We start from the raw sequence: 15,402 nt of genomic DNA, 5'->3' as shown, positions 1-15,402 counted from the left end.
CCTCCTCTAACTCAAAACATGCAACCTGTAGAATTTTTTAAACGTCGCCTATGGAGATTTTAAAGGGTAAAAGTTTGTCGCCACTCCACGAGCGGACGCAATTTTGAAGCGCGACATGTTGGGTATCAATTTACTCGGCGCAACATTATCTTTCACAATATAAAAAAAAAAAAAATTGGGCCAACGTTACTGTTGTTTATTTTTTTAATTAAAAAAAAAGTGTATTTTTTCCCAAAAAAAGTGCGCTTGTAAGACCGCTGCGCAAATACGGTGTGACAAACGACCGCCATTTTATTCTCTAGGGTGTTAGAATAAAAAATATATATAATGTTTGGGGGTTCTAATTAGAGGGAAGGAGATGGAAGTGAAAAAACACATTAGAACTGTTGTTTTTTGCAACATGTAATGCCAATGGCCACCACAAGATGGCCACTCCTAGATTCCTTCTGCAGGCCTCAGCTTCCTTCTGTGAAGGCCGCGGCCTTCTGCACATCTCAGCTTCCTTCTGTAAAAACCGCGGCCTCAATTACCGGCTGGTAATTGAGGCCGCGGGTTTGCGCCCTTCTGCAGCCCTAAGCTTCCCCAGGCGTCAGGTCACAATTTCTTGTCGCAATTGCGACCTGGTGCCTGGATTTTGTCGAGGCCTGTCCAAGCATAATTAATGTTATGTTCCGGCAGGTTCAATCAAGGGGTTTACCCTCTCTATGACACACCGATACTCTGCTGGGCTGTCTGCCTGGAGGTTTTTGCTAGTCCCTTGGAGTTGTGCTTACATTTGGGGCGAGAGTCCTTTTATCAGCAATCTACATATAAATGATTGTAATTTTGTACATATGCAAAAAATGTGACCGTATCTGGTCTCTATATGTATTCTATATATTTTTGTCTATTGAATATAGTTTGTCTATATAACAAAACAATTTTTTCATTTATAGTAATACTGTACACAAAGTCGTGCAAAAGCTCCCGAGGAAGCCATGATTATGGCGAAACATGTAGAGTCAAACTTTTGTACAATGCCTGTATGAATTTAGTCATGTTGGTTTTAATAGAATATATTTTAAATGATGTCCATTAAATAAAATGAATACATTTTTCAATTTGTTTTCAACATTGAATAATTTGCACCTTGAAACTCCCACTTCTCTCTTTTGAAATGTTTCTACTAAGGGGAGGTTGTGCATGTGTTTAAGACCTCCTATTCTTGGTTACATTTTATATTGGCGATAACGCTGATTTGAGGAAAGGGTGTTGCAGCGTTGCCACCTGCTGGAAGCAAGTGATTACGGCACTCAACTGGATATTGCCAATTACAATAGATAGTAATAGAATTGAAGACAACTGTTTAGATTCAAGAGCAATGCTGCATTACATTTTTTTTTGTATTTAGATCTAGTTCAAGGTGGCTTTAAGGCAGTTGAACACAGTTCTACGATATGACCAAAGGCATCCTCTGTTATAATCACTATCCATGCCTTCTTTTTAGTGATTGGACTGGAAGGCTATGCAAGGAATTCTACCACGCAGCAATAGTAACTCAGGGCAACTGCATTGCCGTCATCTAATAGCAGGGCTAGACGCATACTTTTTCATTTAGCGCCATTGCGAGGTCTACCTTCTGGAACGTGTTAATATAGCTTTCTAAAAAATACAGCATTTAATGCGCTTTCCCATCTCATAAAACAGAGGGAATTATGATTTAAACCAATAATATCAAACACAATCAGATTTATAGCTCTCTTAAAATACAATAAAAGTGCAATTACTGTTGGATCTGTGGAAATACCATCAGACCATAAATTCAGGGCTCAGCTGTGTGGGTCATGCCTTTGGTAATTATGCTTTCTGACTGGATTATTTTTGTAAGCAATTCCATACAACGCAATAAGTTAACACAATATTCTTTACACGTGTGTGTGTGTGTGTGTGGGTCATGATTCGCTGACGGGTGTTTTTGTTGTGTGGTGTGTTTTTTTTTTTAATCAAGCAAAATCTGCAAAAGTGTGAATCCAGACTAAAAACGAGAGGTGTGACTTTTTGCATTCGGGTTTAAACTCTCTCACATGCTGCCAGCGATTTGTGTGTACACACACACACACACACACACACACACACACACAAATCACTGGCAGCACATGAGAGTTTAAACTGGAATGCAAAAAAGTCACACCTCTCGTTTTTAGTCTGGATTCACACTTTTGCAGATTTTGCTTGATTTAAAAAAACACCACACAACAAAAACACCCGTCAGCGAATCATGACACACAGCCAGAAACGTTATGTGTATTGACACTCAATAGAAAGTGCATTGAAAACACCTAATAAAAGCATGCTAAGCGGTGCACCAAATGGAAATTTTGGTGCCGAAACCGAAAATTCAGGATGCACTTGGCAAAAAAAAAATAATCGAAAAAAACCCTGTTAGTATTAGCGGTAACAATATTTCCAGGAACTGTCCAGGACAGCTACTTGAGGGATGATTGGCTCCACCCTCTACAGGAAACACAAATAAGATACAATTTTAAAGGCCCCTACCTTTCCCCTGACCCTTAGTTGTTTAAAAGATCAAGCAAACCTCCACCAAAGTGCACTCGGCAGAGAAAAAAAAAACAAAAACAACATAGAAACATAACAAAACACCACCACCAGGTGAAAGTAGAATAAGGTGGAAAGGTTCCTGGAAATACTGTTACCGGTAAGACAAACAGGGCCCCCCCCCCCTCCAGGACAGCTACTTGAGAGGATAAGCAAGATACTATACCTTAGGGAGGGACAACAGCCTGAATGAAGCACTTTCCTACCAAAGCAAAGGTCCTGGCTGGAAAGAATCTGAACTCTATAATGTTTGACAAATGCATGAGAGGAGGACCAGACGGCAGCATTAGAAATTTCTTCCCATGATGCCCCCGCTCTTTCTGCCCATGACGTAGCCATGTATCTCGTTGAATGAGCCACAATTCTAGCAGGAGGGAGGAATACGACCTGACGCTTTGTAAGCTTCACAAATAGCTTCCCTAATCCATCTAGCAATAGAGCTTTTAGATGCTTTGGACCCCTTCTTGGGGCCACTGAACAATACTAACAGCTGGGAGAAACTCCTAAACCCACTGGATTTCTCCAAGTAGAAGACATCTCTTTACATCTAAAAAAACGAAATCTTTCCTACTCCGCATTCTTGGGAGAGATACAGAAACTGGGCAGGACTACTTCCTGGGTTAAAAGTTAGAAGCTACTTTGGGCAAATAGAAAGGATCAGGCCTAATCACAACCCTGTCCTCTAGAATCCTCAGGAAGGTGTCTTTACAGGAAAGGGACTGCAGATCAGAAATCTTTCTCCCTGACGTAATGATTAAAAGGAAGGAAATCTTTAAGAAAATTAAATTTCAGGAAAGCCTCATGCAAAGTCTCAAAAGGAGCCCCTGTTAGAGCGTTTTACACTAATGACAGATCCCAAGGAGGTGCATGCTTGACGATCCTGGGAGCATGTCTAGATCTGGCTAAAAATAACCTCCTGACTAAAGGATCTTACGCTAGCCTCTTGTCTGAAAACACAGACAGGGCCGCAACCTGAACCCTAAGGGTGCTGACAGATAGTGATATCCTTTGTACAAAAAATCCAATATACAGGGAGTGGAAAAAGAATCTAAACCAGATTTCCTTTGCCAGGAAATAAAAAGTTTTCCAAACTTTCCCATAGATTCTCCTTGTGACCAACTTGCGGCTGTCCAGGATAGTTTGAATAACTTTCTCTAAACTGTAAGATGCGCCACTCAGCCCCCATGCCATCAAATGAAAGGTCTGAGGGCTTGGATGCAACACTGGTCCCTGATGGAGTAGATCCTTCCGATCTGGCAGGGGCCAGGAAAGATCCACAGAGAGGGTCTTCAGAGAGGAAAACCCAACTCCTCCTGGGCCACCAGGGGGCAATCAGAACCACTTCTGCCCGATTCTGAATAATTTTCCGAACTACCAGGAGGCAAGAGGGGAAAAGGAGGGAAGGAGTAGGCCAGAGCAAAATCCCACGGGAAGGAGAGGGCATCAGTCCCCAAGGATCCCATCTCTCTCTCCAGTGAGAAAAATGCCGGCAGTTTTCTGTTGAGACTGGAGGAAAAAAGATCCACTGCAGGAAGACCCCATCTTGGCACAATCTCTCGGAACGTGCCTTGATGTAGCTACCAACAGCTGGAACTGACGCTCACTCTGCTCAGATAGTCCGCCAGCGTATTCTCTGAACTGCTCCGATCGAGGTGACATTGACTTCTGCCCAGGACAGAATCTTCTGCGACTCCGAACGAGTGCCCCCTTGCTTGTTCAGGTACGACACTGTACAGGCCAGGGGTTGACAAATTTGCTTGGAATCTAGGAACAAGCTAAAAAAGTTAGGAGCCAGAAAACGCACCCCGTCCCGACGAGCTTGCGCGCAAAAGCGAACACATATGTGAGCAGCGCCCGCATATGTAAATGGTGTTCAAACCACACATGTGAGGTATCGCCACGATTGGTAGAGCAAGAGCAATAATTCTAGCCCGAGACCTCCTCTAACATGCAACCTGTAGATTTTTTTAAACGTCGCCTATGAAGATTATAAAGGGTAAAAGTTTGTCGGCATTCCACGAGCGGACGCAATTTTGAAGCGTGACATGTTGGGTATAAATTTACTCGGCGTAACATTCTTTCATAATAGTAAAAAAAAAAAAAAAAAAAAAAAAAAAATGGGGATAACTTTACTGTTGTCTTATTTTTGTATTAAAAAAAAAAGTATTTTTTTCCCAAAAAAGTGCGCTTGTAAGACCGCTGCGCAAATACGGCGTGACAGAAAGTATTGCAACGATCGCCACTTTATTCTCTAGGGTGTTAGGATGAAAAATATATATAATGTTTGGGGGTTCTAATTGCTGCTTAACTTGTAAAACCAACAGCTCACCACCAGATGGCGCCAGCTCACAAAGCCAAGTCGCCAGGACGCCATTTCTAGTCGCCATGGCGACCGGGATTTGTCAAGCCCTGGTATAGACATTGTCTGAGAAAACCATTAGGTCTCTTGAACAGACCCTACAGCTAGTAGTTCCCTGAAATTTGAGGAGCCAGCCCTGAGTGCGCAGCCCAGCCCCACAGACTGGCGTCTGTAGTAACTTCTACTTGAGCATGTTGCGCCCAGTTCTTCCCTCCCTACAGGTGTTCCCGCTGCTCCCACCAGGAGAGATTGAGAAAATCCTCTCTTGGCAGCTGAACCAGTTAATCTAGAGAATCCTTCCTGCAATCCCAATTGCATAAGAGAAACGCCTAAAAGGGTCTGGAGTGTAATTGGGCCCAGGGCACCCCTGGGATGGCTGCAGTAATTAATCCCAATAACTGCATGATCCGCCGAAGAGAGATCTGTGGGACTAATTTGAAGGCCTGCACGGAGAGAAGAAGTTTTAAATTTTTCTCCTCGGGAAGAAAAATCTGAGCAACAGAGTCTATTAGATAACCCAGAAAAAAAGTATGCTCTGGGAGGGAACCAGACAAGACTTCTGTTGGTTGACTTTCCACCCCAGATTCTGAAAGGCCCGCAAGACCAACTGCAGATCCCCGATAAGGGACTCTGTCTCGGGCAAAGTTTAGAAAATCGTGCAGATATGGGACGATCAATACACGTTGTATCCGAAAAAAAAAGGCCTCTACTTTGGCCATGATCCTTGTAAAAATTCTGGGTGCTGCCAAGAGACCGAAGGAAGGGCATTGAAATGGCAGATTGGAGCATGAAGATAAGCGTCCTGAAGATCCAGGGTAACCATGAAGACCTCTGGCCACAATGGATTCCTTACAGAATAAATGTTTTCCATCCGGAAACGTCTGTAGAGAGTATATTTGTTCAGGATGCTTAAATTGATGACCATCCGTAAGCCGCCGGAGGCTTTTTGAACCAAAAAGACATGGGAATAAAATTCCCCGAATTCTTGATTTTCCGGAACAGGAGATATGACCCCTTCCGTTTCCCTAGATTCAACATGGCTTGCCGTCTCTCGGTTTCTCAGCAGATTAGTAGGAAAAAATCTCTGGGGGGGGGGGGGGTTTGGGAATGACTCTTGAATTCCAACCTGTAACCCCTTTCCAATGTTTGAATAAAAGGAATTGTCGGAAATTTCTGCTCATTCTTTGAAGAAATGGGACGCTGAACCCATATGTCCAAATTCCTAGCCACACAGGTGAATGCTACAGCTGGACCCTAGGATTAAGCTTAAGCATCCCAGGCCCTACGCCGCAAGGAGTCGGCCTTCCTGTCCATTTGCTCTTTAAGGACCCCCGAGTCTTCAAAGGACAGGTCTGACCTTTTAAAAACCTGTGACATAGGGGCATCCATCTTAGGACATGTAGAGAAAGTCTCCTCAATTTCAGATTGAAAAGGAAATCTTCTTTTGTGCCCTTTAGACTGGAATAACCTCCCTTCAGGTTCCTTCCATTCTGAAAGAATCATATCCTTAAGTGACTGGTGTACCGGGAAAGTTCTTGATTTACGCCCCTATACATTGTATCCTGCACAGATTGGATTTGCTGTGGCATCCCAATCTGTTCCGAGGTATATATTGATTTTTAAAAGTTCATCACTATTCTCTGCTGTAAAAAGATACTTAGAGCTACCTGCCTCCTCCACTGATGCAGAATCCCCATCAGATGAAGAGCTCGGACCGAGGAAGGGGCCTAAATGAGGTCGAAGGCTCTTGAGTTCTGGGACCTGATGAAGAAGGCCCCAGACCGGCTGCCCTGTCATTAAAAGACCAGAAGGAGGCTACAAGCTCCTTCATAGAAGACATTAACTCTTTCAAAGAGGTAGTCTCTGAACTAGCCCTAGATGGAATACAATCCTCACAAAAATAGGATTTTTTGTACTCACCGTAAAATACTTTTCTCCGAGTCCATGGACGGACACAGCTCCTTAAATCTTGACAAGTGGGTTATGTTCCCTGTTTACAGGAGAGGACTAGGCAGAAACATGTTAGATAATTAAATACATGTTACATTAACAGAGTTGAACAGCCCCGCTTAGGGGCACGGTCCCTCCAGACATAACCCTTCTCACTGCAGCATGCAGCCTCAGTTCGTAACAAGCAGTACAAACCTAAAAAAGGAGGGGTGGAAGCTGTGTCCGTCCATGGACTCAGAGAAAAGGATTTTACGGTGAGTACAAAAAAAATCCTATTTTCTCTTATGGTCCATGGACGGACAAAGCTCCTTAAATCTTGACAAGTGGGACGTCCCCAAGCAGTGTCAAAAACGAGGGGTGGGAAATATATCAGTAAAACCAATTTTTCACCCCAAAACAAGCAGCTTTAAACAGCCGCCGGCAAAAACTAGCGGCCGAAAAAAGCATCAGAAGATGCACTCACAGCAACCATGTAAATTCTGGAAAAAGCGTGAACGGACGAGCAAGTCGCCGCCTCGCACACCTGTGAGACCGACGAATGATGTCGAAAAAAAAAAAAAAAAACCAGGAAGCACCAATTGCCCTGGTCGAAAGTGCCATGACTGGAAAGGGGGGCCCGCCCTTAAGAGCATAGGCCTGTATGACAGGCTGCCTAATCCACCGAGAAATGGTGGTGGTCGACGAGACCGCCAGGCTCTTTTGTGGACCAGACACCGACACAAAAAAAGTCAGAACTCCGAAACAGAGCCATAGCAGGCTGGTACACCTGCAAAGCGCGTACCACGCCTAAAGTATGAAAGGCAACCTGCGTAGGATGCGCTGGCCGAGGACAGAAGGATGGAAAAACAATGTCCTTATTCCGGCGAAAGGCCGAAACCACCTTCGGAAGAAGGGAAGGTTGTGGGCGCACCAGCACCTAATCCTTATGGAGGATCAAGCATGGCGGCTTGCAAGACAAGACAGCCAACTCCGAAACCCCTCTAAAGGCCACTAAAGGGGCCACCTTCTGAGATAGTGTCAAGAGAAAATCTCTGATGTTTCCAAAAGGAAGGTTCCTGAAGAACCGAGACCACCAGAGTCAAAACTCATGGGGGAAGAGATGGGCCAAGAGGGGAAAGTATAGGACAAACCCCCTGCACACAAAAAGGGACCCACCAGGGAACAGGCCGCACCAAGGCTGAAACCTGCCCCCAAACGGTGCTTTAAGCAATTTTTAGATCCACTCCAAGCTGTAAAAACAGCAGGACCTTGGACACCGAGTACGTCCGTGGACATCACTCCATCCCCAGTGACTGCACAACGGGAGTAAGTAAGGAGATGCACTTCGTGACAGGGTCGATCCCCCGTATGCCCCTCTCTATATATAATCAGTGGTTTCATGCTCCCTCGCCTATTTCTGAGGCAAGAAGGGTTACAATGGCAATACATAAACAATGCCCTTTGATACCTACAGAAATACAAAAGGACCTGGAAGGTCAATATCTCTTTGTTAAAGGGAAGATCCAGGGGCAGTGCTATACTATAGCAATGATCTACGCTCCAAACAGTCAAACGGTTAAGTTTCTAATCAGAATCCTAGATAGGTTGGAGAAATTTAGAGAAGGCCTGTTGATCTTGGGGGGAGACTTTAATATTACTATGGACCCGAGTTTAGATACCTCATCTGGGAAAACTTTTTTGTCACAGAAAGCGTTAAGATGTGTTAAACAGCGCCTACGTTCTCTACACTTGGTTGACAGCTGGAGGGTATTACATGAGCGGGATAGAGATTATAGTTATTTCTCCAAAACACATAACATGTATTCAAGGATCGATATGTTGATGATCGACCAATATTATTTGAGTTTGGTGGACTATGCGACTATTGAGTCGATCACCATATCGGATCATGAACCAACAAGTCTAGGGGTGAGACCAGTATTGGTTGGGAGCAGGGAAAGAACCTGGACACTTAATGAAGCGATATTGGATGATAAGCAAAATGTAGAATCCCTATCTGGCAAGCTGGCATCATATTTTGAGATTAATATGTCAGAAGAGGTGTCGGACCAGGTGGTTTGGGAGGCCCACAAGGCAGTAATGAGAGGGGAGTTAATCTCAATGGGATCACATATTAAAAGAGATAGACAGAAGGAATTTGTAGTACTTTTAGAGGAGATACATAAAATAGAAAATCAAACATAAGGCCCATCTAAAGCCAGGAGATGCGCAAAATCTAGAGAAGTTGCGGGCTGATCTTAAACAGCTCTTGAAACGAAAAACTCAAAATAAAAATAGATACTTTGCCCATCGCTTTTATGAGCAGGGAAAAAAAAAGAGTGGGAGGTTAATGGCCAGACAATTAAAGAAACAGCAGGAGGCGCGTCATGTACATATAATAAAGGCGGGTAATGAACAGATAGTTGACTCCCAAGCAATAGCAGCTGAATTCCATCAGTTCTACGCTTCTTTATATAACATAGACCCGGCCTTGGGGGAGGCAGATGGGGGGGACAGGAGGGTAGGATTCGGGAATATTTGAAGGCTTCGGGGCTACAAGCGATACAACAGCAGCCCTGGAGGAGACGGAAAAACCCATCTCCATAGAGGAGCTAGAGAGAGTGATATTAGAAGCAGCGCAGGGTAAAAGCCCAGGACCAGATGGTTTCACTAATATGTATTACAAAAAGTTTGCCTCTATAATCCTGACCCCCCTTTGTAGGTATCTCAATTCGGTGTCGATTTCTAGCCCACTACCGCCAGAGGCCTTATTAGCATATGTGACTGTCCTCCCAAAAGCGGGGAAGGACCCTCAGTGTTGTGCCAGCTACAGGCCCATCTCCCTCCTGAACTCCGATGTTAAGTTCCTATCTAAAATTCTAGCTTTGAGGCCACAGGATAACATTGTTAAATTGATTCATCCGGATCAAACAGGATTTATGAAAGGCCGAGAGGCCAGAGATAATACAATATGGGCCCTCCATGTGTTACATTGGATACATAAAGGCCCAAATCAAACTCCGGCAGTTGTGATCTCAATGGATGCTGAGAAGGCTTTTGATAGGGTGGGGTGGGGATTTATGGTCGGAGTTCTGAGGGAGATGGGCCTGAGGGAGAAAATGTTGGGATGGGTGATGGCATTGTATGCAGAACCCAGAGCAAGGGTCAAGGTTAATGGTAGACTATCAGACTATTTCGAAATAAGGAATGGGACTAGGCAGGGGTGTACACTGTCCCCATTATTATTTGCTATGGTACTGGAACCTTTTTTGTGTATGATTAGAGGGAATAGGGGGATTAAAGGGATAGCTATAGGATCATTTACTGTTATATCTTTCCTCGCCTCAAGAGTCTGACGAAAATGATGAGAGAGATAGACAGGTTTGGTTGTATCTCCAACTTTAAAATAAATATAGAGAAATCGGTGTTGATGCCAAATCAGGTGCCCTTGGGGATGAGGAAAGAGCTGCAAAGATCCTTTTCCTTTGTGTGGCGTTAAGACTCTATATTTTATCTGGGAACACATATAGCCCCAGATGTTAAACGCTTATATGAGTTGAATTATATACCCCTGCTCTTGTCAATACTAAGAGATCTACAGAGATGGAGGAGCCATACATTGACATGGTTTGGGAGAGTAAGTGCCCTTAAAATGAGTAATTCCAAGGCTTATTTATGTCTTGTATGCCATCCCTATAAATCCCCCACAAATATTTTTCAAACAAATAAAGAAGGCATTTAGGACTTTTGTTTGGGGGGGGGGGGGGGGGATAAACATCCTAGGTTGGCATATGATTAGGGCTGAAACAACTAATCGATTAAATCGACAACTAATCGATTATGAAAATAGTTGTCTACTATTTTCATAATTGATTAATCGGCCAGTTGATTAGTTGGCCTGCATATAGAATGCATTATTTGTTTACATATCAGGAAATACAGTGCAGCACACATACAGCTCAGTACACCATCCATATTTGTCACTAAGTGCCTGAGAATTTGTGAAAGTGCGAGGAGCAATGCCTCATTGGACATGTAGTCCTGGGCAGGAAGTGAGTCATTCTAAAGGCAGAAGTTTTTTTTACCTTGCTATAGCGGGCACTCTATACTATACTTTGCAGCTTGCTATTGAGGCACTCTGAAGGCAGGAGGAGCCAGAAGCATCGGTGAGGGACCCCAGAAGTGGAGGATCTGGGCTGCTCTGTGCAAAACCATTACACAGAGCAGGTAAGTATAACAAGTTTGTTTTTAATAAAAATAAAAAAAATCACTTTAAAGACTCTGCAGGGAAGATCAGCATCTGAACCCAGAGAAAGTGAAGGTAATAGAAGGCATTACAATTTACTGTACTTGGTTACCGTATTTATCGGCGTATATCGCGCACCATTTTCCCCTTAAAATAAGGGGGAAATCGTGGGTGCGCGATATACGCCAATAGCCGCTTCCCACGCTCAGTTTGAAATCCTGCGTACATTCGGCTAGTCTCGGCTCACACATAAACGTCACAGAGCGTGAGCGAAGCCGAGCCTTGCCGAATGTACTCGAGTGTACTGCACTCGGTATATGTCGGGGGAGGCGTTCGAACTGAGCGCGGGATACGGGGACTCGACTTGAGGCGCGCGCTGGAGGACACCATCGAGGCCGCAGACGGACGCCGGACCGGACGATGGACGCTGGGAAGACACCAAAACTGTAAGTAATAAAATCATAACATTTTTTTTTTACAGGACATCTTTAGGGGTGCGCGGTATACGCGGGAGCGCGTTATACCGCGATAAATACGGTATTTATATTTACCACTGCGTATGGATATTTAAGAATAAATTGCCCTTTTTTTTATTTACACATTAACTAAATGGCACACTACACTTTTTTTTTTTTTTTTTTTTAAAGATTAACCGATTAGTCGATTAATTGAAACAATAAATCGGCCAACTAATCGATTATGAAAATAATCGTTAGTTGCAGCCCTACATATGATATCCTAAAAAGATCAAAGAGGGAAGGGGGGGTAGGTCTCCCAGATATGGTACTTTATTATAGAGCCATGGCCCTGGTCCGTATTATGAATTGGCGACACGATTTCGAAGGGTAAAGTATGGGTATCCCTGGAGAAAACACTGGCAGGAAGGGATCTGGTGGGAGCACCCTGGGTCCCGACCACATATAGGAGGTTATCGGAATATGTGTCACCATTAACTACAACAACGTTATCCATCTGGGACAGAATGAATAAGTGACGAAAGTTTGCTCCTCCAATATCGCCTATAGCTCCTTTGGAGGGGTTTCCATGGTTCCCCCCTGGGGAAGAGAAGGGAAGCTTAGAGGGTTGGGGGGGGAAATTGTGCAGGGGTGGCCCCATTTGGGGAATTGCTCTCCTTAGGGGAGCTGGTGCAAAAGCAGGGGGAGGTATCAATGATGGATTGGAAATACCGGCAGTTGCCAGACCTGTTTAACAAATGGAAACACCAAATTAGATCAGTAAACTCTAGGACTACTTTTGAGGAGTGGTGTGTTAACCTCTTGGAACTGGGTCATATGTTATCCCGGATGCACAGATTGGTTCAGAGTGCTCAAGATAAGACAATTCCATATTACATGCGTGAATGGGAAAGGGATTGGGCCTCAAATTTACAGCAGAACAATCGAAGAGGTTGATGGAAACACACCAGTCCTCAATAAGTTCTTTTATATACAAGAGATGTCCTATAAGTTTCTGATGGTACCATACACCGACCCGTCTGGCTCAGATTTATCCATTGATGGATGCCAATTGCTGGAGGGGGTGTAACCAAAGAGGTTAATTTCTCCATATATGGTGGCAGTGTCCCAAGATTAGGAGATTTTGGGAGGAGATATCCCAGTGGATAAAAAAAACTGACATTAAGACCTATCGAGCAATCCCCATTACATTTCTTGTTTCATGGGATGCCATCGTCTATAAAGTTTTATAAAAGAAGCGTCACACCACACCTGTTAAATGCAGCGAAGGCATTGATACCTAGATACTGGAAACAACCCAAAGTCCCTAATATAATGGAATGGAAAAGGGAGGTAGAGAGGATAATGGAAGCAGAGAGATGGGTACACACGGTTAAGGACCAACAGGACAAATTTAAGGATGTATGGGCAGGGTGGATATTATTACTCTCCTGAAATAGGGAAGGATTAGCCTGGGGCAGGGAGGTCCGGGGGTGGGTGAGACTATAATTTTTTTTATTTCCCCCCCCCCCCCATGGGGGTGCCAGAGAGGGAGGATATAGTAAGAATGGAGACTTTTGCCCCCCTTTCCTTCTCTATCTTTTATTTACCGGTTTATTATGAATATGAATATATATATATATATATATATATATATATATATATATATATATATATATATATATATATATATATATATATATATATATATATATATATATATATATTAGGGGTGCAACGGATCGTCATTGATCCGTGATCCGAACCGAAAAAGATTGATCCGAACCGCACACACGTGATCCGAGGATTGTTTTCTAAAAAAAAAAAAAAAAATTTGCGCATGTTCAGTCCACACACAGCGTGGTCATGGCGAACGGAGGAGCTTGAATGCCCCGCGTCATTTAAATCCCCTGTATGGGAGCATTTTGGCTTCCCTGTCAAATATAATGATGAAGGAAAGAGGTTAGTGGATAAAACCGTGACGGTGTGTAGGCACTGTGGCACAAGAATGCCATATGACAGTGGGAACACATCAAGTATTGTCACTAGGGGTGCAACTGATCCGTACGGATCAGCACCTTCGGGTCGGGACACACAGCGATCCACGGGCCTCCCGGTCCATAGGAAAGGCCGCGGCATCGGCCTAGCTATCGAAGCGGCGGCCATCGAGGTCCACCCGGTGCGGGGGATGCAGGCTGCTCCTCGGAAGTTTGTGGGCACTTGAGCTCAATATGTCATTGACTCCTAACAGCCCAGCGATGAGCTCCATGCTGCACCTTGAGGAATCCACACGGGGAGCCGCTGCCGCCGCCGCACCGGGCGTCCTGCTGCTTGCCAGAGAAGAGAGAGGAGGCGATCGGGGGGATCTGTATGGACTGAGCACGTAGGGGGGATTTTCACTAGACACTCAGCCCGCCGATCAATGAAACTAAAGGGATCTGATGATTGGGATAGTTCAGGTCACAGTAGGGAACTGGTGACACCACTTTCGTACATGGGGCTGCGACTTCCACTTGGCTGCACATATAAGTATTGCGAGATGCAGTTATTTCAACACAAAACAGAGCTTATACGCTTAATACAGTATTTGTAAATCTGACGGACTGTTTAAATGTGAAAATCAGAGGTGTTCTGTCACATTAGCAATAAACAGTCCGTCGGATTTCCAAACACTGTATTTAAGCACATAAGCTCAGTTTTATGTTGAGAAGAACTGTGAAATCTAAAACTCTGGTGGGTGTAACAAGATTTGTCTTTTTTTTTTCTGATCCGAAAATGATCCGATCCGCGACTCCTGATCCGAGGATCGATCCGATCCGTGAGTTTTTTGATCCGTTGCACCCCTAATATATATATATATATATATATATATATATATATATATATATATATATATACATACATACATACATACATACACACACACACACACACACACACACACACACACACACACACACACACACACACATACATATACAATTCGCACTGGAGCTGCTCCGGAGATATGTGAACTGGCCCCATAGAGAGCCGGTCACAATCTCCTGACATGTGAATTTGATGCAGGCAAACCCTCATCCAATTCACAATAGTGTGAACCCAGCCCAAAGCAGTCAGGAACCGCGGTTTTACTTATCTGATCTCCTGCAAGCCCTCTCCACACTGCTAGAGTGGTCCCTCAGCCTCTTCTCCCATATGTTCCAACAATGGCAGGTCTTCAGACATCATCAAGTACAAAGCAGAACCCACAGCCCTACACTGGACACAGCCAGAGTGGTGGGGGCAGAAAGAGGAAAGTACCAGCTGCCAGGGGAACAGAAAAGCTGAGGGAGGAATTTATAAATAAACCTTATAGGCAATCTGTCTCACTGCTTCTGTGTAGCATTGTCTTGCTGTGTGACGGTAGCAGTAAATATCACCTTAGATGCAGGGTTCTGATGGAAGGCTAGGAATACTTATGCAAAAAGTGGGCCCCCGTTCACACCGGTGCAACTTGTCATGCGATTTAACAGTTTCAAATCTCATGAGAAGTCACGTCCCATTGCCAACTACGGAACCATTCATATCGCCACGACTCATGTCGCAGTGATTATGAAAACATTTCCTGCACTACTTTACCGATTTCATTGCAACTTCCATAGACTTCTGGTAAATGAAGTTGCAAGCCGCAATTAAATCGGCAGTGAAAAAACAAAAAAAACAAACACACCACACTGATGTGCAGTTTTGAAATCGCACTGAAGTAGTGCGATTTCAAAGCAGCACCTGTGTGAACCAGGGCTAACATCGTTTTTAACTATATTCTAAAGCAAAAGCAC

General features: G+C 44.1%; 1 protein-coding gene across 2 annotated transcripts in view; it reads right to left on the bottom strand.

The window, feature by feature from the left end:
- HAUS3 (HAUS augmin like complex subunit 3) overlaps nt 1–15,402 on the bottom strand; it is a 35,430-nt gene that overhangs the window by 11,249 nt on the left and 8,779 nt on the right. The gene's annotated exons all lie outside the window — the stretch shown is intronic.

This window comes from Rana temporaria, chromosome 1 (assembly GCF_905171775.1).
Source record: "Rana temporaria chromosome 1, aRanTem1.1, whole genome shotgun sequence".
Lineage (NCBI taxonomy): Eukaryota > Metazoa > Chordata > Amphibia > Anura > Ranidae > Rana > Rana temporaria.
This window is presented reverse-complemented; position numbering and strand designations above follow the sequence as displayed.